Raw genomic sequence first — 25,475 nt, 5'->3', positions numbered from 1 at the left:
TTCGAAATCGGCCCCCGTTCTCAAAAATCCATTTAATATATGGTCCCCAGATAGGGGACGTATCAGATATTAAACTGATAAGAACAGATACTACACTTGATCTTAGCCAAAAGGCCGAGAAGCGATAACCGTGAAAGGGGCGGGCCCAACAAGGTCCCCTTCATGGGCACTATCACTGCTTGCTGTCAGGGAGGCTGCCAGACAATTTTCCATGCACACTCTGGGCTGGGGGGCAGTCAACCACCAGTACACACAGCAGAACCTAAACCCATACCATTATTGCTAAGCAGCAAGACAGGGGCCCATTGCACTCCCACGGGGCCTTTTTAAATGCAATCCATAACCCGGATTTGCCAGGAACCCTTCTTACTCCTCCTACTTGCATGTGACACTGGGCTTAGGATCTGCATAGGAAACACACACACAAGCACACACCTACCTTTGTTGCCTGCAGATGCCTCCTTGGCTGTCCCCAAACGGTATCAAACCAACACCCACGGGAAGCTGTAAGCATAGAGGACATGCCTGCACCCCATTGGACTTACCTGTGTGGGTTAAATCCGGGTTATTTGACAACCTATGGCGGTGATGGTTCTGCTCAGGCAGAGCAGTGCTGATGCTCCTCATAAAGCTGTCGCTGCTGTGAAGGTTCTAGGTGACATCACAAATCCCTATGGTTACATACACAACAAAGCTGGGTTGTTGTTGTTTACACTCTGCAAGGCCTGTGGAAGTGAGTGACATCATAGCACTGTAGTTCTGAGGGTTCAAGATGGATGCAACAATCTCCTGTTGCTTCTATGAAGGCCGTAATAGACGACATCACCAAACAGCTCCATAGTCACATACACAGCAAAGGAGAGATGTTGTTTACACCTAGTGATGTCAGTGGTATTGAGTGACATCACAGCACAGTGCTAAGGCTCCTGGGCCTGGACACAGCAGCGGCTGCAATATCTCAACGGAGAATACGTTTATATCTATGTGTGTGTGTGCGCATATATATATATATATATATATATATATATATATATATATATTTCTCCGCCGAAATCACTTTTAAACCCATTTCCACCTTTTTTTCCCTTCTCTTCCTCTTACTTTTTTTTCACGTTTTTTTACGTTTTTCTCCTTTTCGCCTCTTTTCTGGGCGTATTATTCTTCTTTTTCTTCTTTTTTTTCGTCTAATGCATACCCCATCAGTGCAGCAATGCTTATTCAATACCGCCAGCAGATGGAGACACTGGGGGATCATTTTCTAAGGATTTATACTGATTTTTCCTGTCTGAATTTGTCGCACAGAAAGTTGCAGGCCAAATATGTGTGACATTTCTGCGACTTTAGCTTCTAGAGCATTTTTACAACATTATACATAGGTGCTGAATACATAAAAAGCGACTGTTCAGCGACAGACAAGTCGCATCGGCTGAAAGTAGGCCAGAATGTCAGTCCATGTTGGAGCAGGTTTAGATACAGTCTAAAGCATAGATCTCAAAGTCTGTGCACAGAATTTAGCAAGGGCCTCGCACCTTCTGATGCATCAGGTAGGTGCACAATAGCATAGCCTAACCCTCTGTACTTTGGTCTATATTGATGCGGGACATAGACAGCCAGCTGATGACCAATCCATTAGTGCAATGGATGGCTGGAAGCATTTGTCTTTGCCTTTGCAATACCACAGAAGCAATGCATGGTCAATGTACAGCAATGACACACCTGTGTGAACAGCCAGGAGACCCCCCCCCATGTTATGTTACATAGTTACATAGTTAGTACGGTCGAAAAAAGACATATGTCCATCAAGTTCAACCAGGGAATTAAGGGGTAGGGGTGTGGCGCGATATTGGGGAAGGGATGAGATTTTATATTTCTTCATAAGCATTAATCTTATTTTGTCAATTAGGAACATTCAGCACCCACCCGCTATCAAGGCAGCTGCCTATCATGTCATGCCCTACCTGCACAGGTGTGCTGGCTACTCAAATGATCCAATTAAGGAGGCCATTTAGTCAGCAGCAGCAGAAGTCCTGTGCCTGGACGCTCCAACAGGGGCCAGACACAAGCAGAAGCAGAAGAGCAGCAGAAGCAGCAGCAGCACCACCTTTTGTTTTTTGGCTGCAGCAGCAGCAAGGCCCACAGGGCTGGCTAGCTGGCTAGCCAGCAAGCAGGTAGCAATGAAAGTAGGAATCTTTCTTTTTAACCCTGTAAGGGGGTGGTGCACTGTACCCGAAGATACTGCCATATCGGGTCAATGCATAGGGCGACGGAAGCAAGCTTCGAAATCGGCCCCCGTTCTCAAAAATCCATTTAATATATGGTCCCCAGATAGGGGACGTATCAGATATTAAACTGATAAGAACAGATACTACACTTGATCTTAGCCAAAAGGCCGAGAAGCGATAACCGTGAAAGGGGCGGGCCCAACAAGGTCCCCTTCATGGGCACTATCACTGCTTGCTGTCAGGGAGGCTGCCAGACAATTTTCCATGCACACTCTGGGCTGGGGGGCAGTCAACCACCAGTACACACAGCAGAACCTAAACCCATACCATTATTGCTAAGCAGCAAGACAGGGGCCCATTGCACTCCCACGGGGCCTTTTTAAATGCAATCCATAACCCGGATTTGCCAGGAACCCTTCTTACTCCTCCTACTTGCATGTGACACTGGGCTTAGGATCTGCATAGGAAACACACACACAAGCACACACCTACCTTTGTTGCCTGCAGATGCCTCCTTGGCTGTCCCCAAACGGTATCAAACCAACACCCACGGGAAGCTGTAAGCATAGAGGACATGCCTGCACCCCATTGGACTTACCTGTGTGGGTTAAATCCGGGTTATTTGACAACCTATGGCGGTGATGGTTCTGCTCAGGCAGAGCAGTGCTGATGCTCCTCATAAAGCTGTCGCTGCTGTGAAGGTTCTAGGTGACATCACAAATCCCTATGGTTACATACACAACAAAGCTGGGTTGTTGTTGTTTACACTCTGCAAGGCCTGTGGAAGTGAGTGACATCATAGCACTGTAGTTCTGAGGGTTCAAGATGGATGCAACAATCTCCTGTTGCTTCTATGAAGGCCGTAATAGACGACATCACCAAACAGCTCCATAGTCACATACACAGCAAAGGAGAGATGTTGTTTACACCTAGTGATGTCAGTGGTATTGAGTGACATCACAGCACAGTGCTAAGGCTCCTGGGCCTGGACACAGCAGCGGCTGCAATATCTCAACGGAGAATACGTTTATATCTATGTGTGTGTGTGCGCATATATATATATATATATATATATATATATATATATATATATATTTCTCCGCCGAAATCACTTTTAAACCCATTTCCACCTTTTTTTCCCTTCTCTTCCTCTTACTTTTTTTTCACGTTTTTTTACGTTTTTCTCCTTTTCGCCTCTTTTCTGGGCGTATTATTCTTCTTTTTCTTCTTTTTTTTCGTCTAATGCATACCCCATCAGTGCAGCAATGCTTATTCAATACCGCCAGCAGATGGAGACACTGGGGGATCATTTTCTAAGGATTTATACTGATTTTTCCTGTCTGAATTTGTCGCACAGAAAGTTGCAGGCCAAATATGTGTGACATTTCTGCGACTTTAGCTTCTAGAGCATTTTTACAACATTATACATAGGTGCTGAATACATAAAAAGCGACTGTTCAGCGACAGACAAGTCGCATCGGCTGAAAGTAGGCCAGAATGTCAGTCCATGTTGGAGCAGGTTTAGATACAGTCTAAAGCATAGATCTCAAAGTCTGTGCACAGAATTTAGCAAGGGCCTCGCACCTTCTGATGCTCAGGTAGGTGCACAATAGCATAGCCTAACCCTCTGTACTTTGGTCTATATTGATGCGGGACATAGACAGCCAGCTGATGACCAATCCATTAGTGCAATGGATGGCTGGAAGCATTTGTCTTTGCCTTTGCAATACCACAGAAGCAATGCATGGTCAATGTACAGCAATGACACACCTGTGTGAACAGCCAGGAGACCCCCCCCCCCCCCCCCCCCCCATGTTATGTTACATAGTTACATAGTTAGTACGGTCGAAAAAAGACATATGTCCATCAAGTTCAACCAGGGAATTAAGGGGTAGGGGTGTGGCGCGATATTGGGGAAGGGATGAGATTTTATATTTCTTCATAAGCATTAATCTTATTTTGTCAATTAGGAACATTCAGCACCCACCCGCTATCAAGGCAGCTGCCTATCATGTCATGCCCTACCTGCACAGGTGTGCTGGCTACTCAAATGATCCAATTAAGGAGGCCATTTAGTCAGCAGCAGCAGAAGTCCTGTGCCTGGACGCTCCAACAGGGGCCAGACACAAGCAGAAGCAGAAGCAGCAGAAGCAGCAGCAGCACCACCTTTTGTTTTTTGGCTGCAGCAGCAGCAAGGCCCACAGGGCTGGCTAGCTGGCTAGCCAGCAAGCAGGTAGCAATGAAAGTAGGAATCTTTCTTTTTAACCCTGTAAGGGGGTGGTGCACTGTACCCGAAGATACTGCCATATCGGGTCAATGCATAGGGCGACGGAAGCAAGCTTCGAAATCGGCCCCCGTTCTCAAAAATCCATTTAATATATGGTCCCCAGATAGGGGACGTATCAGATATTAAACTGATAAGAACAGATACTACACTTGATCTTAGCCAAAAGGCCGAGAAGCGATAACCGTGAAAGGGGCGGGCCCAACAAGGTCCCCTTCATGGGCACTATCACTGCTTGCTGTCAGGGAGGCTGCCAGACAATTTTCCATGCACACTCTGGGCTGGGGGGCAGTCAACCACCAGTACACACAGCAGAACCTAAACCCATACCATTATTGCTAAGCAGCAAGACAGGGGCCCATTGCACTCCCACGGGGCCTTTTTAAATGCAATCCATAACCCGGATTTGCCAGGAACCCTTCTTACTCCTCCTACTTGCATGTGACACTGGGCTTAGGATCTGCATAGGAAACACACACACAAGCACACACCTACCTTTGTTGCCTGCAGATGCCTCCTTGGCTGTCCCCAAACGGTATCAAACCAACACCCACGGGAAGCTGTAAGCATAGAGGACATGCCTGCACCCCATTGGACTTACCTGTGTGGGTTAAATCCGGGTTATTTGACAACCTATGGCGGTGATGGTTCTGCTCAGGCAGAGCAGTGCTGATGCTCCTCATAAAGCTGTCGCTGCTGTGAAGGTTCTAGGTGACATCACAAATCCCTATGGTTACATACACAACAAAGCTGGGTTGTTGTTGTTTACACTCTGCAAGGCCTGTGGAAGTGAGTGACATCATAGCACTGTAGTTCTGAGGGTTCAAGATGGATGCAACAATCTCCTGTTGCTTCTATGAAGGCCATAATAGACGACATCACCAAACAGCTCCATAGTCACATACACAGCAAAGGAGAGATGTTGTTTACACCTAGTGATGTCAGTGGTATTGAGTGACATCACAGCACAGTGCTAAGGCTCCTGGGCCTGGACACAGCAGCGGCTGCAATATCTCAACGGAGAATACGTTTATATCTATGTGTGTGTGTGCGCATATATATATATATATATATATATATATATATATATATATATATATATATTTCTCCGCCGAAATCACTTTTAAACCCATTTCCACCTTTTTTTCCCTTCTCTTCCTCTTACTTTTTTTTCACGTTTTTTTTACGTTTTTCTCCTTTTCGCCTCTTTTCTGGGCGTATTATTCTTCTTTTTCTTCTTTTTTTTCGTCTAATGCATACCCCATCAGTGCAGCAATGCTTATTCAATACCGCCAGCAGATGGAGACACTGGGGGATCATTTTCTAAGGATTTATACTGATTTTTCCTGTCTGAATTTGTCGCACAGAAAGTTGCAGGCCAAATATGTGTGACATTTCTGCGACTTTAGCTTCTAGAGCATTTTTACAACATTATACATAGGTGCTGAATACATAAAAAGCGACTGTTCAGCGACAGACAAGTCGCATCGGCTGAAAGTAGGCCAGAATGTCAGTCCATGTTGGAGCAGGTTTAGATACAGTCTAAAGCATAGATCTCAAAGTCTGTGCACAGAATTTAGCAAGGGCCTCGCACCTTCTGATGCATCAGGTAGGTGCACAATAGCATAGCCTAACCCTCTGTACTTTGGTCTATATTGATGCGGGACATAGACAGCCAGCTGATGACCAATCCATTAGTGCAATGGATGGCTGGAAGCATTTGTCTTTGCCTTTGCAATACCACAGAAGCAATGCATGGTCAATGTACAGCAATGACACACCTGTGTGAACAGCCAGGAGACCCCCCCCCCCCCCCATGTTATGTTACATAGTTACATAGTTAGTACGGTCGAAAAAAGACATATGTCCATCAAGTTCAACCAGGGAATTAAGGGGTAGGGGTGTGGCGCGATATTGGGGAAGGGATGAGATTTTATATTTCTTCATAAGCATTAATCTTATTTTGTCAATTAGGAACATTCAGCACCCACCCGCTATCAAGGCAGCTGCCTATCATGTCATGCCCTACCTGCACAGGTGTGCTGGCTACTCAAATGATCCAATTAAGGAGGCCATTTAGTCAGCAGCAGCAGAAGTCCTGTGCCTGGACGCTCCAACAGGGGCCAGACACAAGCAGAAGCAGAAGCAGCAGAAGCAGCAGCAGCACCACCTTTTGTTTTTTGGCTGCAGCAGCAGCAAGGCCCACAGGGCTGGCTAGCTGGCTAGCCAGCAAGCAGGTAGCAATGAAAGTAGGAATCTTTCTTTTTAACCCTGTAAGGGGGTGGTGCACTGTACCCGAAGATACTGCCATATCGGGTCAATGCATAGGGCGACGGAAGCAAGCTTCGAAATCGGCCCCCCTTCTCAAAAATCCATTTAATATATGGTCCCCAGATAGGGGACGTATCAGATATTAAACTGATAAGAACAGATACTACACTTGATCTTAGCCAAAAGGCCGAGAAGCGATAACCGTGAAAGGGGCGGGCCCAACAAGGTCCCCTTCATGGGCACTATCACTGCTTGCTGTCAGGGAGGCTGCCAGACAATTTTCCATGCACACTCTGGGCTGGGGGGCAGTCAACCACCAGTACACACAGCAGAACCTAAACCCATACCATTATTGCTAAGCAGCAAGACAGGGGCCCATTGCACTCCCACGGGGCCTTTTTAAATGCAATCCATAACCCGGATTTGCCAGGAACCCTTCTTACTCCTCCTACTTGCATGTGACACTGGGCTTAGGATCTGCATAGGAAACACACACACAAGCACACACCTACCTTTGTTGCCTGCAGATGCCTCCTTGGCTGTCCCCAAACGGTATCAAACCAACACCCACGGGAAGCTGTAAGCATAGAGGACATGCCTGCACCCCATTGGACTTACCTGTGTGGGTTAAATCCGGGTTATTTGACAACCTATGGCGGTGATGGTTCTGCTCAGGCAGAGCAGTGCTGATGCTCCTCATAAAGCTGTCGCTGCTGTGAAGGTTCTAGGTGACATCACAAATCCCTATGGTTACATACACAACAAAGCTGGGTTGTTGTTGTTTACACTCTGCAAGGCCTGTGGAAGTGAGTGACATCATAGCACTGTAGTTCTGAGGGTTCAAGATGGATGCAACAATCTCCTGTTGCTTCTATGAAGGCCGTAATAGACGACATCACCAAACAGCTCCATAGTCACATACACAGCAAAGGAGAGATGTTGTTTACACCTAGTGATGTCAGTGGTATTGAGTGACATCACAGCACAGTGCTAAGGCTCCTGGGCCTGGACACAGCAGCGGCTGCAATATCTCAACGGAGAATACGTTTATATCTATGTGTGTGTGTGCGCATATATATATATATATATATATATATATATATATATATTTCTCCGCCGAAATCACTTTTAAACCCATTTCCACCTTTTTTTCCCTTCTCTTCCTCTTACTTTTTTTTCACGTTTTTTTACGTTTTTCTCCTTTTCGCCTCTTTTCTGGACGTATTATTCTTCTTTTTCTTCTTTTTTTTCGTCTAATGCATACCCCATCAGTGCAGCAATGCTTATTCAATACCGCCAGCAGATGGAGACACTGGGGGATCATTTTCTAAGGATTTATACTGATTTTTCCTGTCTGAATTTGTCGCACAGAAAGTTGCAGGCCAAATATGTGTGACATTTCTGCGACTTTAGCTTCTAGAGCATTTTTACAACATTATACATAGGTGCTGAATACATAAAAAGCGACTGTTCAGCGACAGACAAGTCGCATCGGCTGAAAGTAGGCCAGAATGTCAGTCCATGTTGGAGCAGGTTTAGATACAGTCTAAAGTATAGATCTCAAAGTCTGTGCACAGAATTTAGCAAGGGCCTCGCACCTTCTGATGCATCAGGTAGGTGCACAATAGCATAGCCTAACCCTCTGTACTTTGGTCTATATTGATGCGGGACATAGACAGCCAGCTGATGACCAATCCATTAGTGCAATGGATGGCTGGAAGCATTTGTCTTTGCCTTTGCAATACCACAGAAGCAATGCATGGTCAATGTACAGCAATGACACACCTGTGTGAACAGCCAGGAGACCCCCCCCCCCCCCCCCCATGTTATGTTACATAGTTACATAGTTAGTACGGTCGAAAAAAGACATATGTCCATCAAGTTCAACCAGGGAATTAAGGGGTAGGGGTGTGGCGCGATATTGGGGAAGGGATGAGATTTTATATTTCTTCATAAGCATTAATCTTATTTTGTCAATTAGGAACATTCAGCACCCACCCGCTATCAAGGCAGCTGCCTATCATGTCATGCCCTACCTGCACAGGTGTGCTGGCTACTCAAATGATCCAATTAAGGAGGCCATTTAGTCAGCAGCAGCAGAAGTCCTGTGCCTGGACGCTCCAACAGGGGCCAGACACAAGCAGAAGCAGAAGCAGCAGAAGCAGCAGCAGCACCACCTTTTGTTTTTTGGCTGCAGCAGCAGCAAGGCCCACAGGGCTGGCTAGCTGGCTAGCCAGCAAGCAGGTAGCAATGAAAGTAGGAATCTTTCTTTTTAACCCTGTAAGGGGGTGGTGCACTGTACCCGAAGATACTGCCATATCGGGTCAATGCATAGGGCGACGGAAGCAAGCTTCGAAATCGGCCCCCGTTCTCAAAAATCCATTTAATATATGGTCCCCAGATAGGGGACGTATCAGATATTAAACTGATAAGAACAGATACTACACTTGATCTTAGCCAAAAGGCCGAGAAGCGATAACCGTGAAAGGGGCGGGCCCAACAAGGTCCCCTTCATGGGCACTATCACTGCTTGCTGTCAGGGAGGCTGCCAGACAATTTTCCATGCACACTCTGGGCTGGGGGGCAGTCAACCACCAGTACACACAGCAGAACCTAAACCCATACCATTATTGCTAAGCAGCAAGACAGGGGCCCATTGCACTCCCACGGGGCCTTTTTAAATGCAATCCATAACCCGGATTTGCCAGGAACCCTTCTTACTCCTCCTACTTGCATGTGACACTGGGCTTAGGATCTGCATAGGAAACACACACACAAGCACACACCTACCTTTGTTGCCTGCAGATGCCTCCTTGGCTGTCCCCAAACGGTATCAAACCAACACCCACGGGAAGCTGTAAGCATAGAGGACATGCCTGCACCCCATTGGACTTACCTGTGTGGGTTAAATCCGGGTTATTTGACAACCTATGGCGGTGATGGTTCTGCTCAGGCAGAGCAGTGCTGATGCTCCTCATAAAGCTGTCGCTGCTGTGAAGGTTCTAGGTGACATCACAAATCCCTATGGTTACATACACAACAAAGCTGGGTTGTTGTTGTTTACACTCTGCAAGGCCTGTGGAAGTGAGTGACATCATAGCACTGTAGTTCTGAGGGTTCAAGATGGATGCAACAATCTCCTGTTGCTTCTATGAAGGCCGTAATAGACGACATCACCAAACAGCTCCATAGTCACATACACACCAAAGGAGAGATGTTGTTTACACCTAGTGATGTCAGTGGTATTGAGTGACATCACAGCACAGTGCTAAGGCTCCTGGGCCTGGACACAGCAGCGGCTGCAATATCTCAACGGAGAATACGTTTATATCTATGTGTGTGTGTGCGCATATATATATATATATATATATATATATATATATATATATATATATATATATATATTTCTCCGCCGAAATCACTTTTAAACCCATTTCCACCTTTTTTTCCCTTCTCTTCCTCTTACTTTTTTTTCACGTTTTTTTACGTTTTTCTCCTTTTCGCCTCTTTTCTGGGCGTATTATTCTTCTTTTTCTTCTTTTTTTTTCGTCTAATGCATACCCCATCAGTGCAGCAATGCTTATTCAATACCGCCAGCAGATGGAGACACTGGGGGATAATTTTCTAAGGATTTATACTGATTTTTCCTGTCTGAATTTGTCGCACAGAAAGTTGCAGGCCAAATATGTGTGACATTTCTGCGACTTTAGCTTCTAGAGCATTTTTACAACATTATACATAGGTGCTGAATACATAAAAAGCGACTGTTCAGCGACAGACAAGTCGCATCGGCTGAAAGTAGGCCAGAATGTCAGTCCATGTTGGAGCAGGTTTAGATACAGTCTAAAGCATAGATCTCAAAGTCTGTGCACAGAATTTAGCAAGGGCCTCGCACCTTCTGATGCATCAGGTAGGTGCACAATAGCATAGCCTAACCCTCTGTACTTTGGTCTATATTGATGCGGGACATAGACAGCCAGCTGATGACCAATCCATTAGTGCAATGGATGGCTGGAAGCATTTGTCTTTGCCTTTGCAATACCACAGAAGCAATGCATGGTCAATGTACAGCAATGACACACCTGTGTGAACAGCCAGGAGACCCCCCCCCCCCCCATGTTATGTTACATAGTTACATAGTTAGTACGGTCGAAAAAAGACATATGTCCATCAAGTTCAACCAGGGAATTAAGGGGTAGGGGTGTGGCGCGATATTGGGGAAGGGATGAGATTTTATATTTCTTCATAAGCATTAATCTTATTTTGTCAATTAGGAACATTCAGCACCCACCCGCTATCAAGGCAGCTGCCTATCATGTCATGCCCTACCTGCACAGGTGTGCTGGCTACTCAAATGATCCAATTAAGGAGGCCATTTAGTCAGCAGCAGCAGAAGTCCTGTGCCTGGACGCTCCAACAGGGGCCAGACACAAGCAGAAGCAGAAGCAGCAGAAGCAGCAGCAGCACCACCTTTTGTTTTTTGGCTGCAGCAGCAGCAAGGCCCACAGGGCTGGCTAGCTGGCTAGCCAGCAAGCAGGTAGCAATGAAAGTAGGAATCTTTCTTTTTAACCCTGTAAGGGGGTGGTGCACTGTACCCGAAGATACTGCCATATCGGGTCAATGCATAGGGCGACGGAAGCAAGCTTCGAAATCGGCCCCCGTTCTCAAAAATCCATTTAATATATGGTCCCCAGATAGGGGACGTATCAGATATTAAACTGATAAGAACAGATACTACACTTGATCTTAGCCAAAAGGCCGAGAAGCGATAACCGTGAAAGGGGCGGGCCCAACAAGGTCCCCTTCATGGGCACTATCACTGCTTGCTGTCAGGGAGGCTGCCAGACAATTTTCCATGCACACTCTGGGCTGGGGGGCAGTCAACCACCAGTACACACAGCAGAACCTAAACCCATACCATTATTGCTAAGCAGCAAGACAGGGGCCCATTGCACTCCCACGGGGCCTTTTTAAATGCAATCCATAACCCGGATTTGCCAGGAACCCTTCTTACTCCTCCTACTTGCATGTGACACTGGGCTTAGGATCTGCATAGGAAACACACACACAAGCACACACCTACCTTTGTTGCCTGCAGATGCCTCCTTGGCTGTCCCCAAACGGTATCAAACCAACACCCACGGGAAGCTGTAAGCATAGAGGACATGCCTGCACCCCATTGGACTTACCTGTGTGGGTTAAATCCGGGTTATTTGACAACCTATGGCGGTGATGGTTCTGCTCAGGCAGAGCAGTGCTGATGCTCCTCATAAAGCTGTCGCTGCTGTGAAGGTTCTAGGTGACATCACAAATCCCTATGGTTACATACACAACAAAGCTGGGTTGTTGTTGTTTACACTCTGCAAGGCCTGTGGAAGTGAGTGACATCATAGCACTGTAGTTCTGAGGGTTCAAGATGGATGCAACAATCTCCTGTTGCTTCTATGAAGGCCGTAATAGACGACATCACCAAACAGCTCCATAGTCACATACACAGCAAAGGAGAGATGTTGTTTACACCTAGTGATGTCAGTGGTATTGAGTGACATCACAGCACAGTGCTAAGGCTCCTGGGCCTGGACACAGCAGCGGCTGCAATATCTCAACGGAGAATACGTTTATATCTATGTGTGTGTGTGCGCATATATATATATATATATATATATATATATATATATATATATATATATTTCTCCGCCGAAATCACTTTTAAACCCATTTCCACCTTTTTTTCCCTTCTCTTCCTCTTACTTTTTTTTCACGTTTTTTTACGTTTTTCTCCTTTTCGCCTCTTTTCTGGGCGTATTATTCTTCTTTTTCTTCTTTTTTTTCGTCTAATGCATACCCCATCAGTGCAGCAATGCTTATTCAATACCGCCAGCAGATGGAGACACTGGGGGATCATTTTCTAAGGATTTATACTGATTTTTCCTGTCTGAATTTGTCGCACAGAAAGTTGCAGGCCAAATATGTGTGACATTTCTGCGACTTTAGCTTCTAGAGCATTTTTACAACATTATACATAGGTGCTGAATACATAAAAAGCGACTGTTCAGCGACAGACAAGTCGCATCGGCTGAAAGTAGGCCAGAATGTCAGTCCATGTTGGAGCAGGTTTAGATACAGTCTAAAGTATAGATCTCAAAGTCTGTGCACAGAATTTAGCAAGGGCCTCGCACCTTCTGATGCATCAGGTAGGTGCACAATAGCATAGCCTAACCCTCTGTACTTTGGTCTATATTGATGCGGGACATAGACAGCCAGCTGATGACCAATCCATTAGTGCAATGGATGGCTGGAAGCATTTGTCTTTGCCTTTGCAATACCACAGAAGCAATGCATGGTCAATGTACAGCAATGACACACCTGTGTGAACAGCCAGGAGACCCCCCCCCATGTTATGTTACATAGTTACATAGTTAGTACGGTCGAAAAAAGACATATGTCCATCAAGTTCAACCAGGGAATTAAGGGGTAGGGGTGTGGCGCGATATTGGGGAAGGGATGAGATTTTATATTTCTTCATAAGCATTAATCTTATTTTGTCAATTAGGAACATTCAGCACCCACCCGCTATCAAGGCAGCTGCCTATCATGTCATGCCCTACCTGCACAGGTGTGCTGGCTACTCAAATGATCCAATTAAGGAGGCCATTTAGTCAGCAGCAGCAGAAGTCCTGTGCCTGGACGCTCCAACAGGGGCCAGACACAAGCAGAAGCAGAAGCAGCAGAAGCAGCAGCAGCACCACCTTTTGTTTTTTGGCTGCAGCAGCAGCAAGGCCCACAGGGCTGGCTAGCTGGCTAGCCAGCAAGCAGGTAGCAATGAAAGTAGGAATCTTTCTTTTTAACCCTGTAAGGGGGTGGTGCACTGTACCCGAAGATACTGCCATATCGGGTCAATGCATAGGGCGACGGAAGCAAGCTTCGAAATCGGCCCCCGTTCTCAAAAATCCATTTAATATATGGTCCCCAGATAGGGGACGTATCAGATATTAAACTGATAAGAACAGATACTACACTTGATCTTAGCCAAAAGGCCGAGAAGCGATAACCGTGAAAGGGGCGGGCCCAACAAGGTCCCCTTCATGGGCACTATCACTGCTTGCTGTCAGGGAGGCTGCCAGACAATTTTCCATGCACACTCTGGGCTGGGGGGCAGTCAACCACCAGTACACACAGCAGAACCTAAACCCATACCATTATTGCTAAGCAGCAAGACAGGGGCCCATTGCACTCCCACGGGGCCTTTTTAAATGCAATCCATAACCCGGATTTGCCAGGAACCCTTCTTACTCCTCCTACTTGCATGTGACACTGGGCTTAGGATCTGCATAGGAAACACACACACAAGCACACACCTACCTTTGTTGCCTGCAGATGCCTCCTTGGCTGTCCCCAAACGGTATCAAACCAACACCCACGGGAAGCTGTAAGCATAAGAGGACATGCCTGCACCCCATTGGACTTACCTGTGTGGGTTAAATCCGGGTTATTTGACAACCTATGGCGGTGATGGTTCTGCTCAGGCAGAGCAGTGCTGATGCTCCTCATAAAGCTGTCGCTGCTGTGAAGGTTCTAGGTGACATCACAAATCCCTATGGTTACATACACAACAAAGCTGGATTGTTGTTGTTTACACTCTGCAAGGCCTGTGGAAGTGAGTGACATCATAGCACTGTAGTTCTGAGGGTTCAAGATGGATGCAACAATCTCCTGTTGCTTCTATGAAGGCCGTAATAGACGACATCACCAAACAGCTCCATAGTCACATACACAGCAAAGGAGAGATGTTGTTTACACCTAGTGATGTCAGTGGTATTGAGTGACATCACAGCACAGTGCTAAGGCTCCTGGGCCTGGACACAGCAGCGGCTGCAATATCTCAACGGAGAATACGTTTATATCTATGTGTGTGTGTGCGCATATATATATATATATATATATATATATATATATATATATATATATTTCTCCGCCGAAATCACTTTTAAACCCATTTCCACCTTTTTTTCCCTTCTCTTCCTCTTACTTTTTTTTCACGTTTTTTTACGTTTTTCTCCTTTTCGCCTCTTTTCTGGGCGTATTATTCTTCTTTTTCTTCTTTTTTTTCGTCTAATGCATACCCCATCAGTGCAGCAATGCTTATTCAATACCGCCAGCAGATGGAGACACTGGGGGATCATTTTCTAAGGATTTATACTGATTTTTCCTGTCTGAATTTGTCGCACAGAAAGTTGCAGGCCAAATATGTGTGACATTTCTGCGACTTTAGCTTCTAGAGCATTTTTACAACATTATACATAGGTGCTGAATACATAAAAAGCGACTGTTCAGCGACAGACAAGTCGCATCGGCTGAAAGTAGGCCAGAATGTCAGTCCATGTTGGAGCAGGTTTAGATACAGTCTAAAGCATAGATCTCAAAGTCTGTGCACAGAATTTAGCAAGGGCCTCGCACCTTCTGATGCATCAGGTAGGTGCACAATAGCATAGCCTAACCCTCTGTACTTTGGTCTATATTGATGCGGGACATAGACAGCCAGCTGATGACCAATCCATTAGTGCAATGGATGGCAGGAAGCATTTGTCTTTGCCTTTGCAATACCACAGAAGCAATGCATGGTCAATGTACAGCAATGACACACCTGTGTGAACAGCCAGGAGACCCCCCCCCCCCCCCCCCCCCATGTTATGTTACATAGTTACATAGTTAGTACGGTCGAAAAAAGACATATGTCCATCAAGTTCAACCAGGGAATTAAGGGGTAGGGGTGTGGCGCGATATTGGGGAAGGGATGAGATTTTATATTTCTTCATAAGCATTAATCTTATTTTGTCAATTAGGAACATTCAGCACCCACCCGCTATCAAGGCAGCTGCCTATCATGTCATGCCCTACCTGCACAGGTGTGCTGGCTACTCAAATGATCCAATTAAGGAGGCCATTTAGTCAGCAGCAGCAGAAGTCCTGTGTCTGGACGCTCCAACAGGGGCCAGACACAAGCAGAAGCAGAAGCAGCAGAAGCAGCAGCAGCACCACCTTTTGTTTTTTGGCTGCAGCAGCAGCAAGGCCCACAGGGCTGGCTAGCTGGCTAGCCAGCAAGCAGGTAGCAATGAAAGTAGGAATCTTTCTTTTTAACCCTGTAAGGGGGTGGTGCACTGTACCCGAAGATACTGCCATATCGGGTCAATGCATAGGGCGACGGAAGCAAGCTTCGAAATCGGCCCCCGTTCTCAAAAATCCATTTAATATATGGTCCCCAGATAGGGGACGTATCAGATATTAAACTGATAAGAACAGATACTACACTTGATCTTAGCCAAAAGGCCGAGAAGCGATAACCGTGAAAGGGGCGGGCCCAACAAGGTCCCCTTCATGGGCACTATCACTGCTTGCTGTCAGGGAGGCTGCCAGACAATTTTCCATGCACACTCTGGGCTGGGGGGCAGTCAACCACCAGTACACACAGCAGAACCTAAACCCATACCATTATTGCTAAGCAGCAAGACAGGGGCCCATTGCACTCCCACGGGGCCTTTTTAAATGCAATCCATAACCCGGATTTGCCAGGAACCCTTCTTACTCCTCCTACTTGCATGTGACACTGGGCTTAGGATCTGCATAGGAAACACACACACAAGCACACACCTACCTTTGTTGCCTGCAGATGCCTCCTTGGCTGTCCCCAAACGGTATCAAACCAACACCCACGGGAAGCTGTAAGCATAGAGGACATGCCTGCACCCCATTGGACTTACCTGTGTGGGTTAAATCCGGGTTATTTGACAACCTATGGCGGTGATGGTTCTGCTCAGGCAGAGCAGTGCTGATGCTCCTCATAAAGCTGTCGCTGCTGTGAAGGTTCTAGGTGACATCACAAATCCCTATGGTTACATACACAACAAAGCTGGGTTGTTGTTGTTTACACTCTGCAAGGCCTGTGGAAGTGAGTGACATCATAGCACTGTAGTTCTGAGGGTTCAAGATGGATGCAACAATCTCCTGTTGCTTCTATGAAGGCCGTAATAGACGACATCACCAAACAGCTCCATAGTCACATACACAGCAAAGGAGAGATGTTGTTTACACCTAGTGATGTCAGTGGTATTGAGTGACATCACAGCACAGTGCTAAGGCTCCTGGGCCTGGACACAGCAGCGGCTGCAATATCTCAACGGAGAATACGTTTATATCTATGTGTGTGTGTGCGCATATATATATATATATATATATATATATATATATATATATATATATATATATATTTCTCCGCCGAAATCACTTTTAAACCCATTTCCACCTTTTTTTCCCTTCTCTTCCTCTTACTTTTTTTTCACGTTTTTTTACGTTTTTCTCCTTTTCGCCTCTTTTCTGGGCGTATTATTCTTCTTTTTCTTCTTTTTTTTCGTCTAATGCATACCCCATCAGTGCAGCAATGCTTATTCAATACCGCCAGCAGATGGAGACACTGGGGGATCATTTTCTAAGGATTTATACTGATTTTTCCTGTCTGAATTTGTCGCACAGAAAGTTGCAGGCCAAATATGTGTGACATTTCTGCGACTTTAGCTTCTAGAGCATTTTTACAACATTATACATAGGTGCTGAATACATAAAAAGCGACTGTTCAGCGACAGACAAGTCGCATCGGCTGAAAGTAGGCCAGAATGTCAGTCCATGTTGGAGCAGGTTTAGATACAGTCTAAAGCATAGATCTCAAAGTCTGTGCACAGAATTTAGCATGGGCCTCGCACCTTCTGATGCATCAGGTAGGTGCACAATAGCATAGCCTAACCCTCTGTACTTTGGTCTATATTGATGCGGGACATAGACAGCCAGCTGATGACCAATCCATTAGTGCAATGGATGGCTGGAAGCATTTGTCTTTGCCTTTGCAATACCACAGAAGCAATGCATGGTCAATGTACAGCAATGACACACCTGTGTGAACAGCCAGGAGACCCCCCCCCCCCCCCCCCATGTTATGTTACATAGTTACATAGTTAGTACGGTCGAAAAAAGACATATGTCCATCAAGTTCAACCAGGGAATTAAGGGGTAGGGGTGTGGCGCGATATTGGGGAAGGGATGAGATTTTATATTTCTTCATAAGCATTAATCTTATTTTGTCAATTAGGAACATTCAGCACCCACCCGCTATCAAGGCAGCTGCCTATCATGTCATGCCCTACCTGCACAGGTGTGCTGGCTACTCAAATGATCCAATTAAGGAGGCCATTTAGTCAGCAGCAGCAGAAGTCCTGTGCCTGGACGCTCCAACAGGGGCCAGACACAAGCAGAAGCAGAAGCAGCAGAAGCAGCAGCAGCACCACCTTTTGTTTTTTGGCTGCAGCAGCAGCAAGGCCCACAGGGCTGGCTAGCTGGCTAGCCAGCAAGCAGGTAGCAATGAAAGTAGGAATCTTTCTTTTTAACCCTGTAAGGGGGTGGTGCACTGTACCCGAAGATACTGCCATATCGGGTCAATGCATAGGGCGACGGAAGCAAGCTTCGAAATCGGCCCCCGTTCTCAAAAATCCATTTAATATATGGTCCCCAGATAGGGGACGTATCAGATATTAAACTGATAAGAACAGATACTACACTTGATCTTAGCCAAAAGGCCGAGAAGCGATAACCGTGAAAGGGGCGGGCCCAACAAGGTCCCCTTCATGGGCACTATCACTGCTTGCTGTCAGGGAGGCTGCCAGACAATTTTCCATGCACACTCTGGGCTGGGGGGCAGTCAACCACCAGTACACACAGCAGAACCTAAACCCATACCATTATTGCTAAGCAGCAAGACAGGGGCCCATTGCACTCCCACGGGGCCTTTTTAAATGCAATCCATAACCCGGATTTGCCAGGAACCCTTCTTACTCCTCCTACTTGCATGTGACACTGGGCTTAGGATCTGCATAGGAAACACACACACAAGCACACACCTACCTTTGTTGCCTGCAGATGCCTCCTTGGCTGTCCCCAAACGGTATCAAACCAACACCCACGGGAAGCTGTAAGCATAGAGGACATGCCTGCACCCCATTGGACTTACCTGTGTGGGTTAAATCCGGGTTATTTGACAACCTATGGCGGTGATGGTTCTGCTCAGGCAGAGCAGTGCTGATGCTCCTCATAAAGCTGTCGCTGCTGTGAAGGTTCTAGGTGACATCACAAATCCCTATGGTTACATACACAACAAAGCTGGGTTGTTGTTGTTTACACTCTGCAAGGCCTGTGGAAGTGAGTGACATCATAGCACTGTAGTTCTGAGGGTTCAAGATGGATGCAACAATCTCCTGTTGCTTCTATGAAGGCCGTAATAGACGACATCACCAAACAGCTCCATAGTCACATACACAGCAAAGGAGAGATGTTGTTTACACCTAGTGATGTCAGTGGTATTGAGTGACATCACAGCACAGTGCTAAGGCTCCTGGGCCTGGACACAGCAGCGGCTGCAATATCTCAACGGAGAATACGTTTATATCTATGTGTGTGTGTGCGCATATATATATATATATATATATATATATATATATATATATATATATATATATATATATATATTTCTCCGCCGAAATCACTTTTAAACCCATTTCCACCTTTTTTTCCCTTCTCTTCCTCTTACTTTTTTTTCACGTTTTTTTACGTTTTTCTCCTTTTCGCCTCTTTTCTGGGCGTATTATTCTTCTTTTTCTTCTTTTTTTTCGTCTAATGCATACCCCATCAGTGCAGCAATGCTTATTCAATACCGCCAGCAGATGGAGACACTGGGGGATCATTTTCTAAGGATTTATACTGATTTTTCCTGTCTGAATTTGTCGCACAGAAAGTTGCAGGCCAAATATGTGTGACATTTCTGCGACTTTAGCTTCTAGAGCATTTTTACAACATTATACATAGGTGCTGAATACATAAAAAGCGACTGTTCAGCGACAGACAAGTCGCATCGGCTGAAAGTAGGCCAGAATGTCAGTCCATGTTGGAGCAGGTTTAGATACAGTCTAAAGCATAGATCTCAAAGTCTGTGCACAGAATTTAGCAAGGGCCTCGCACCTTCTGATGCATCAGGTAGGTGCACAATAGCATAGCCTAACCCTCTGTACTTTGGTCTATATTGATGCGGGACATAGACAGCCAGCTGATGACCAATCCATTAGTGCAATGGATGGCTGGAAGCATTTGTCTTTGCCTTTGCAATACCACAGAAGCAATGCATGGTCAATGTACAGCAATGACACACCTGTGTGAACAGCCAGGAGACCCCCCCCCCCCCCCCCCCCATGTTATGTTACATAGTTACATAGTTAGTACGGTCGAAAAAAGACATATGTCCATCAAGTTCAACCAGGGAATTAAGGGGTAGGGGTGTGGCGCGATATTGGGGAAGGGATGAGATTTTATATTTCTTCATAAGCATTAATCTTATTTTGTCAATTAGGAACATTCAGCACCCACCCGCTATCAAGGCAGCTGCCTATCATGTCATGCCCTACCTGCACAGGTGTGCTGGCTACTCAAATGATCCAATTAAGGAGGCCATTTAGTCAGCAGCAGCAGAAGTCCTGTGCCTGGACGCTCCAACAGGGGCCAGACACAAGCAGAAGCAGAAGCAGCAGAAGCAGCAGCAGCACCACCTTTTGTTTTTTGGCTGCAGCAGCAGCAAGGCCCACAGGGCTGGCTAGCTGGCTAGCCAGCAAGCAGGTAGCAATGAAAGTAGGAATCTTTCTTTTTAACCCTGTAAGGGGGTGGTGCACTGTACCCGAAGATACTGCCATATCGGGTCAATGCATAGGGCGACGGAAGCAAGCTTCGAAATCGGCCCCCGTTCTCAAAAATCCATTTAATATATGGTCCCCAGATAGGGGACGTATCAGATATTAAACTGATAAGAACAGATACTACACTTGATCTTAGCCAAAAGGCCGAGAAGCGATAACCGTGAAAGGGGCGGGCCCAACAAGGTCCCCTTCATGGGCACTATCACTGCTTGCTGTCAGGGAGGCTGCCAGACAATTTTCCATGCACACTCTGGGCTGGGGGGCAGTCAACCACCAGTACACACAGCAGAACCTAAACCCATACCATTATTGCTAAGCAGCAAGACAGGGGCCCATTGCACTCCCACGGGGCCTTTTTAAATGCAATCCATAACCCGGATTTGCCAGGAACCCTTCTTACTCCTCCTACTTGCATGTGACACTGGGCTTAGGATCTGCATAGGAAACACACACACAAGCACACACCTACCTTTGTTGCCTGCAGATGCCTCCTTGGCTGTCCCCAAACGGTATCAAACCAACACCCACGGGAAGCTGTAAGCATAGAGGACATGCCTGCACCCCATTGGACTTACCTGTGTGGGTTAAATCCGGGTTATTTGACAACCTATGGCGGTGATGGTTCTGCTCAGGCAGAGCAGTGCTGATGCTCCTCATAAAGCTGTCGCTGCTGTAAAGGTTCTAGGTGACATCACAAATCCCTATGGTTACATACACAACAAAGCTGGGTTGTTGTTGTTTACACTCTGCAAGGCCTGTGGAAGTGAGTGACATCATAGCACTGTAGTTCTGAGGGTTCAAGATGGATGCAACAATCTCCTGTTGCTTCTATGAAGGCCGTAATAGACGACATCACCAAACAGCTCCATAGTCACATACACAGCAAAGGAGAGATGTTGTTTACACCTAGTGATGTCAGTGGTATTGAGTGACATCACAGCACAGTGCTAAGGCTCCTGGGCCTGGACACAGCAGCGGCTGCAATATCTCAACGGAGAATACGTTTATATCTATGTGTGTGTGTGCGCATATATATATATATATATATATATATATATATATATATATATATATTTCTCCGCCGAAATCACTTTTAAACCCATTTCCACCTTTTTTTCCCTTCTCTTCCTCTTACTTTTTTTTCACGTTTTTTTACGTTTTTCTCCTTTTCGCCTCTTTTCTGGGCGTATTATTCTTCTTTTTCTTCTTTTTTTTCGTCTAATGCATACCCCATCAGTGCAGCAATGCTTATTCAATACCGCCAGCAGATGGAGACACTGGGGGATCATTTTCTAAGGATTTATACTGATTTTTCCTGTCTGAATTTGTCGCACAGAAAGTTGCAGGCCAAATATGTGTGACATTTCTGCGACTTTAGCTTCTAGAGCATTTTTACAACATTATACATAGGTGCTGAATACATAAAAAGCGACTGTTCAGCGACAGACAAGTCGCATCGGCTGAAAGTAGGCCAGAATGTCAGTCCATGTTGGAGCAGGTTTAGATACAGTCTAAAGCATAGATCTCAAAGTCTGTGCACAGAATTTAGCAAGGGCCTCGCACCTTCTGATGCATCAGGTAGGTGCACAATAGCATAGCCTAACCCTCTGTACTTTGGTCTATATTGATGCGGGACATAGACAGCCAGCTGATGACCAATCCATTAGTGCAATGGATGGCTGGAAGCATTTGTCTTTGCCTTTGCAATACCACAGAAGCAATGCATGGTCAATGTACAGCAATGACACACCTGTGTGAACAGCCAGGAGACCCCCCCCCATGTTATGTTACATAGTTACATAGTTAGTACGGTCGAAAAAAGACATATGTCCATCAAGTTCAACCAGGGAATTAAGGGGTAGGGGTGTGGCGCGATATTGGGGAAGGGATGAGATTTTATATTTCTTCATAAGCATTAATCTTATTTTGTCAATTAGGAACATTCAGCACCCACCCGCTATCAAGGCAGCTGCCTATCATGTCATGCCCTACCTGCACAGGTGTGCTGGCTACTCAAATGATCCAATTAAGGAGGCCATTTAGTCAGCAGCAGCAGAAGTCCTGTGCCTGGACGCTCCAACAGGGGCCAGACACAAGCAGAAGCAGAAGCAGCAGAAGCAGCAGCAGCACCACCTTTTGTTTTTTGGCTGCAGCAGCAGCAAGGCCCACAGGGCTGGCTAGCTGGCTAGCCAGCAAGCAGGTAGCAATGAAAGTAGGAATCTTTCTTTTTAACCCTGTAAGGGGGTGGTGCACTGTACCCGAAGATACTGCCATATCGGGTCAATGCATAGGGCGACGGAAGCAAGCTTCGAAATCGGCCCCCGTTCTCAAAAATCCATTTAATATATGGTCCCCAGATAGGGGACGTATCAGATATTAAACTGATAAGAACAGATACTACACTTGATCTTAGCCAAAAGGCCGAGAAGCGATAACCGTGAAAGGGGCGGGCCCAACAAGGTCCCCTTCATGGGCACTATCACTGCTTGCTGTCAGGGAGGCTGCCAGACAATTTTCCATGCACACTCTGGGCTGGGGGGCAGTCAACCACCAGTACACACAGCAGAACCTAAACCCATACCATTATTGCTAAGCAGCAAGACAGGGGCCCATTGCACTCCCACGGGGCCTTTTTAAATGCAATCCATAACCCGGATTTGCCAGGAACCCTTCTTACTCCTCCTACTTGCATGTGACACTGGGCTTAGGATCTGCATAGGAAACACACACACAAGCACACACCTACCTTTGTTGCCTGCAGATGCCTCCTTGGCTGTCCCCAAACGGTATCAAACCAACACCCACGGGAAGCTGTAAGCATAGAGGACATGCCTGCACCCCATTGGACTTACCTGTGTGGGTTAAATCCGGGTTATTTGACAACCTATGGCGGTGATGGTTCTGCTCAGGCAGAGCAGTGCTGATGCTCCTCATAAAGCTGTCGCTGCTGTGAAGGTTCTAGGTGACATCACAAATCCCTATGCTTACATACACAACAAAGCTGGGTTGTTGTTGTTTACACTCTGCAAGGCCTGTGGAAGTGAGTGACATCATAGCACTGTAGTTCTGAGGGTTCAAGATGGATGCAACAATCTCCTGTTGCTTCTATGAAGGCCGTAATAGACGACATCACCAAACAGCTCCATAGTCACATACACAGCAAAGGAGAGATGTTGTTTACACCTAGTGATGTCAGTGGTATTGAGTGACATCACAGCACAGTGCTAAGGCTCCTGGGCCTGGACACAGCAGCGGCTGCAATATCTCAACGGAGAATACGTTTATATCTATGTGTGTGTGTGCGCATATATATATATATATATATATATATATATTTCTCCGCCGAAATCACTTTTAAACCCATTTCCACCTTTTTTTCCCTTCTCTTCCTCTTACTTTTTTTTCACGTTTTTTTACGTTTTTCTCCTTTTCGCCTCTTTTCTGGGCGTATTATTCTTCTTTTTCTTCTTTTTTTTCGTCTAATGCATACCCCATCAGTGCAGCAATGCTTATTCAATACCGCCAGCAGATGGAGACACTGGGGGATCATTTTCTAAGGATTTATACTGATTTTTCCTGTCTGAATTTGTCGCACAGAAAGTTGCAGGCCAAATATGTGTGACATTTCTGCGACTTTAGCTTCTAGAGCATTTTTACAACATTATACATAGGTGCTGAATACATAAAAAGCGACTGTTCAGCGACAGACAAGTCGCATCGGCTGAAAGTAGGCCAGAATGTCAGTCCATGTTGGAGCAGGTTTAGATACAGTCTAAAGCATAGATCTCAAAGTCTGTGCACAGAATTTAGCAAGGGCCTCGCACCTTCTGATGCATCAGGTAGGTGCACAATAGCATAGCCTAACCCTCTGTACTTTGGTCTATATTGATGCGGGACATAGACAGCCAGCTGATGACCAATCCATTAGTGCAATGGATGGCTGGAAGCATTTGTCTTTGCCTTTGCAATACCACAGAAGCAATGCATGGTCAATGTACAGCAATGACACACCTGTGTGAACAGCCAGGAGACCCCCCCCCATGTTATGTTACATAGTTACATAGTTAGTACGGTCGAAAAAAGACATATGTCCATCAAGTTCAACCAGGGAATTAAGGGGTAGGGGTGTGGCGCGATATTGGGGAAGGGATGAGATTTTATATTTCTTCATAAGCATTAATCTTATTTTGTCAATTAGGAACATTCAGCACCCACCCGCTATCAAGGCAGCTGCCTATCATGTCATGCCCTACCTGCACAGGTGTGCTGGCTACTCAAATGATCCAATTAAGGAGGCCATTTAGTCAGCAGCAGCAGAAGTCCTGTGCCTGGACGCTCCAACAGGGGCCAGACACAAGCAGAAGCAGAAGCAGCAGAAGCAGCAGCAGCACCACCTTTTGTTTTTTGGCTGCAGCAGCAGCAAGGCCCACAGGGCTGGCTAGCTGGCTAGCCAGCAAGCAGGTAGCAATGAAAGTAGGAATCTTTCTTTTTAACCCTGTAAGGGGGTGGTGCACTGTACCCGAAGATACTGCCATATCGGGTCAATGCATAGGGCGACGGAAGCAAGCTTCGAAATCGGCCCCCGTTCTCAAAAATCCATTTAATATATGGTCCCCAGATAGGGGACGTATCAGATATTAAACTGATAAGAACAGATACTACACTTGATCTTAGCCAAAAGGCCGAGAAGCGATAACCGTGAAAGGGGCGGGCCCAACAAGGTCCCCTTCATGGGCACTATCACTGCTTGCTGTCAGGGAGGCTGCCAGACAATTTTCCATGCACACTCTGGGCTGGGGGGCAGTCAACCACCAGTACACACAGCAGAACCTAAACCCATACCATTATTGCTAAGCAGCAAGACAGGGGCCCATTGCACTCCCACGGGGCCTTTTTAAATGCAATCCATAACCCGGA

At 46.2% G+C, this 25,475-nt stretch overlaps 11 non-coding genes and 1 pseudogene across 11 annotated transcripts; all 12 read right to left on the bottom strand.

Moving 5' to 3' along the window:
• LOC130326083 (U2 spliceosomal RNA) lies at window positions 1-126 on the bottom strand (annotated as a pseudogene; the record flags this gene model as incomplete).
• A 2,084-nt stretch (window positions 127-2,210) lies between these two features.
• Window positions 2,211-2,401, bottom strand: LOC130326082 (U2 spliceosomal RNA). Its single transcript, XR_008870759.1, has one exon. It is a non-coding gene; the product is annotated as a U2 spliceosomal RNA (small nuclear RNA).
• A 2,096-nt stretch (window positions 2,402-4,497) lies between these two features.
• Window positions 4,498-4,688, bottom strand: LOC130326081 (U2 spliceosomal RNA). The gene has a single exon (XR_008870758.1). It is a non-coding gene; the product is annotated as a U2 spliceosomal RNA (small nuclear RNA).
• Window positions 4,689-6,785: 2,097 nt separating this feature from the next.
• Window positions 6,786-6,976, bottom strand: LOC130326073 (U2 spliceosomal RNA). The gene has a single exon (XR_008870751.1). It is a non-coding gene; the product is annotated as a U2 spliceosomal RNA (small nuclear RNA).
• Window positions 6,977-9,063: 2,087 nt separating this feature from the next.
• LOC130326080 (U2 spliceosomal RNA) lies at window positions 9,064-9,254 on the bottom strand. Its single transcript, XR_008870757.1, has one exon. It is a non-coding gene; the product is annotated as a U2 spliceosomal RNA (small nuclear RNA).
• A 2,102-nt stretch (window positions 9,255-11,356) lies between these two features.
• Window positions 11,357-11,547, bottom strand: LOC130326079 (U2 spliceosomal RNA). The gene has a single exon (XR_008870756.1). It is a non-coding gene; the product is annotated as a U2 spliceosomal RNA (small nuclear RNA).
• Window positions 11,548-13,635: 2,088 nt separating this feature from the next.
• Window positions 13,636-13,826, bottom strand: LOC130326078 (U2 spliceosomal RNA). The gene has a single exon (XR_008870755.1). It is a non-coding gene; the product is annotated as a U2 spliceosomal RNA (small nuclear RNA).
• Window positions 13,827-15,925: 2,099 nt separating this feature from the next.
• Window positions 15,926-16,116, bottom strand: LOC130326076 (U2 spliceosomal RNA). The gene has a single exon (XR_008870754.1). It is a non-coding gene; the product is annotated as a U2 spliceosomal RNA (small nuclear RNA).
• A 2,103-nt stretch (window positions 16,117-18,219) lies between these two features.
• Window positions 18,220-18,410, bottom strand: LOC130326075 (U2 spliceosomal RNA). Its single transcript, XR_008870753.1, has one exon. It is a non-coding gene; the product is annotated as a U2 spliceosomal RNA (small nuclear RNA).
• Window positions 18,411-20,523: 2,113 nt separating this feature from the next.
• LOC130326074 (U2 spliceosomal RNA) lies at window positions 20,524-20,714 on the bottom strand. Its single transcript, XR_008870752.1, has one exon. It is a non-coding gene; the product is annotated as a U2 spliceosomal RNA (small nuclear RNA).
• Window positions 20,715-22,800: 2,086 nt separating this feature from the next.
• On the bottom strand, window positions 22,801-22,991 carry LOC130326087 (U2 spliceosomal RNA). Its single transcript, XR_008870763.1, has one exon. It is a non-coding gene; the product is annotated as a U2 spliceosomal RNA (small nuclear RNA).
• Window positions 22,992-25,061: 2,070 nt separating this feature from the next.
• LOC130326086 (U2 spliceosomal RNA) lies at window positions 25,062-25,252 on the bottom strand. Its single transcript, XR_008870762.1, has one exon. It is a non-coding gene; the product is annotated as a U2 spliceosomal RNA (small nuclear RNA).
• Window positions 25,253-25,475: the final 223 nt, after the last annotated feature.

This window comes from Hyla sarda, unplaced genomic scaffold, assembly GCF_029499605.1.
Source record: "Hyla sarda isolate aHylSar1 unplaced genomic scaffold, aHylSar1.hap1 scaffold_2796, whole genome shotgun sequence".
Lineage (NCBI taxonomy): Eukaryota > Metazoa > Chordata > Amphibia > Anura > Hylidae > Hyla > Hyla sarda.
The sequence above is the reverse complement of the archived record's forward strand: the minus strand, read 5'-3'. Positions and strand labels throughout refer to the sequence as shown.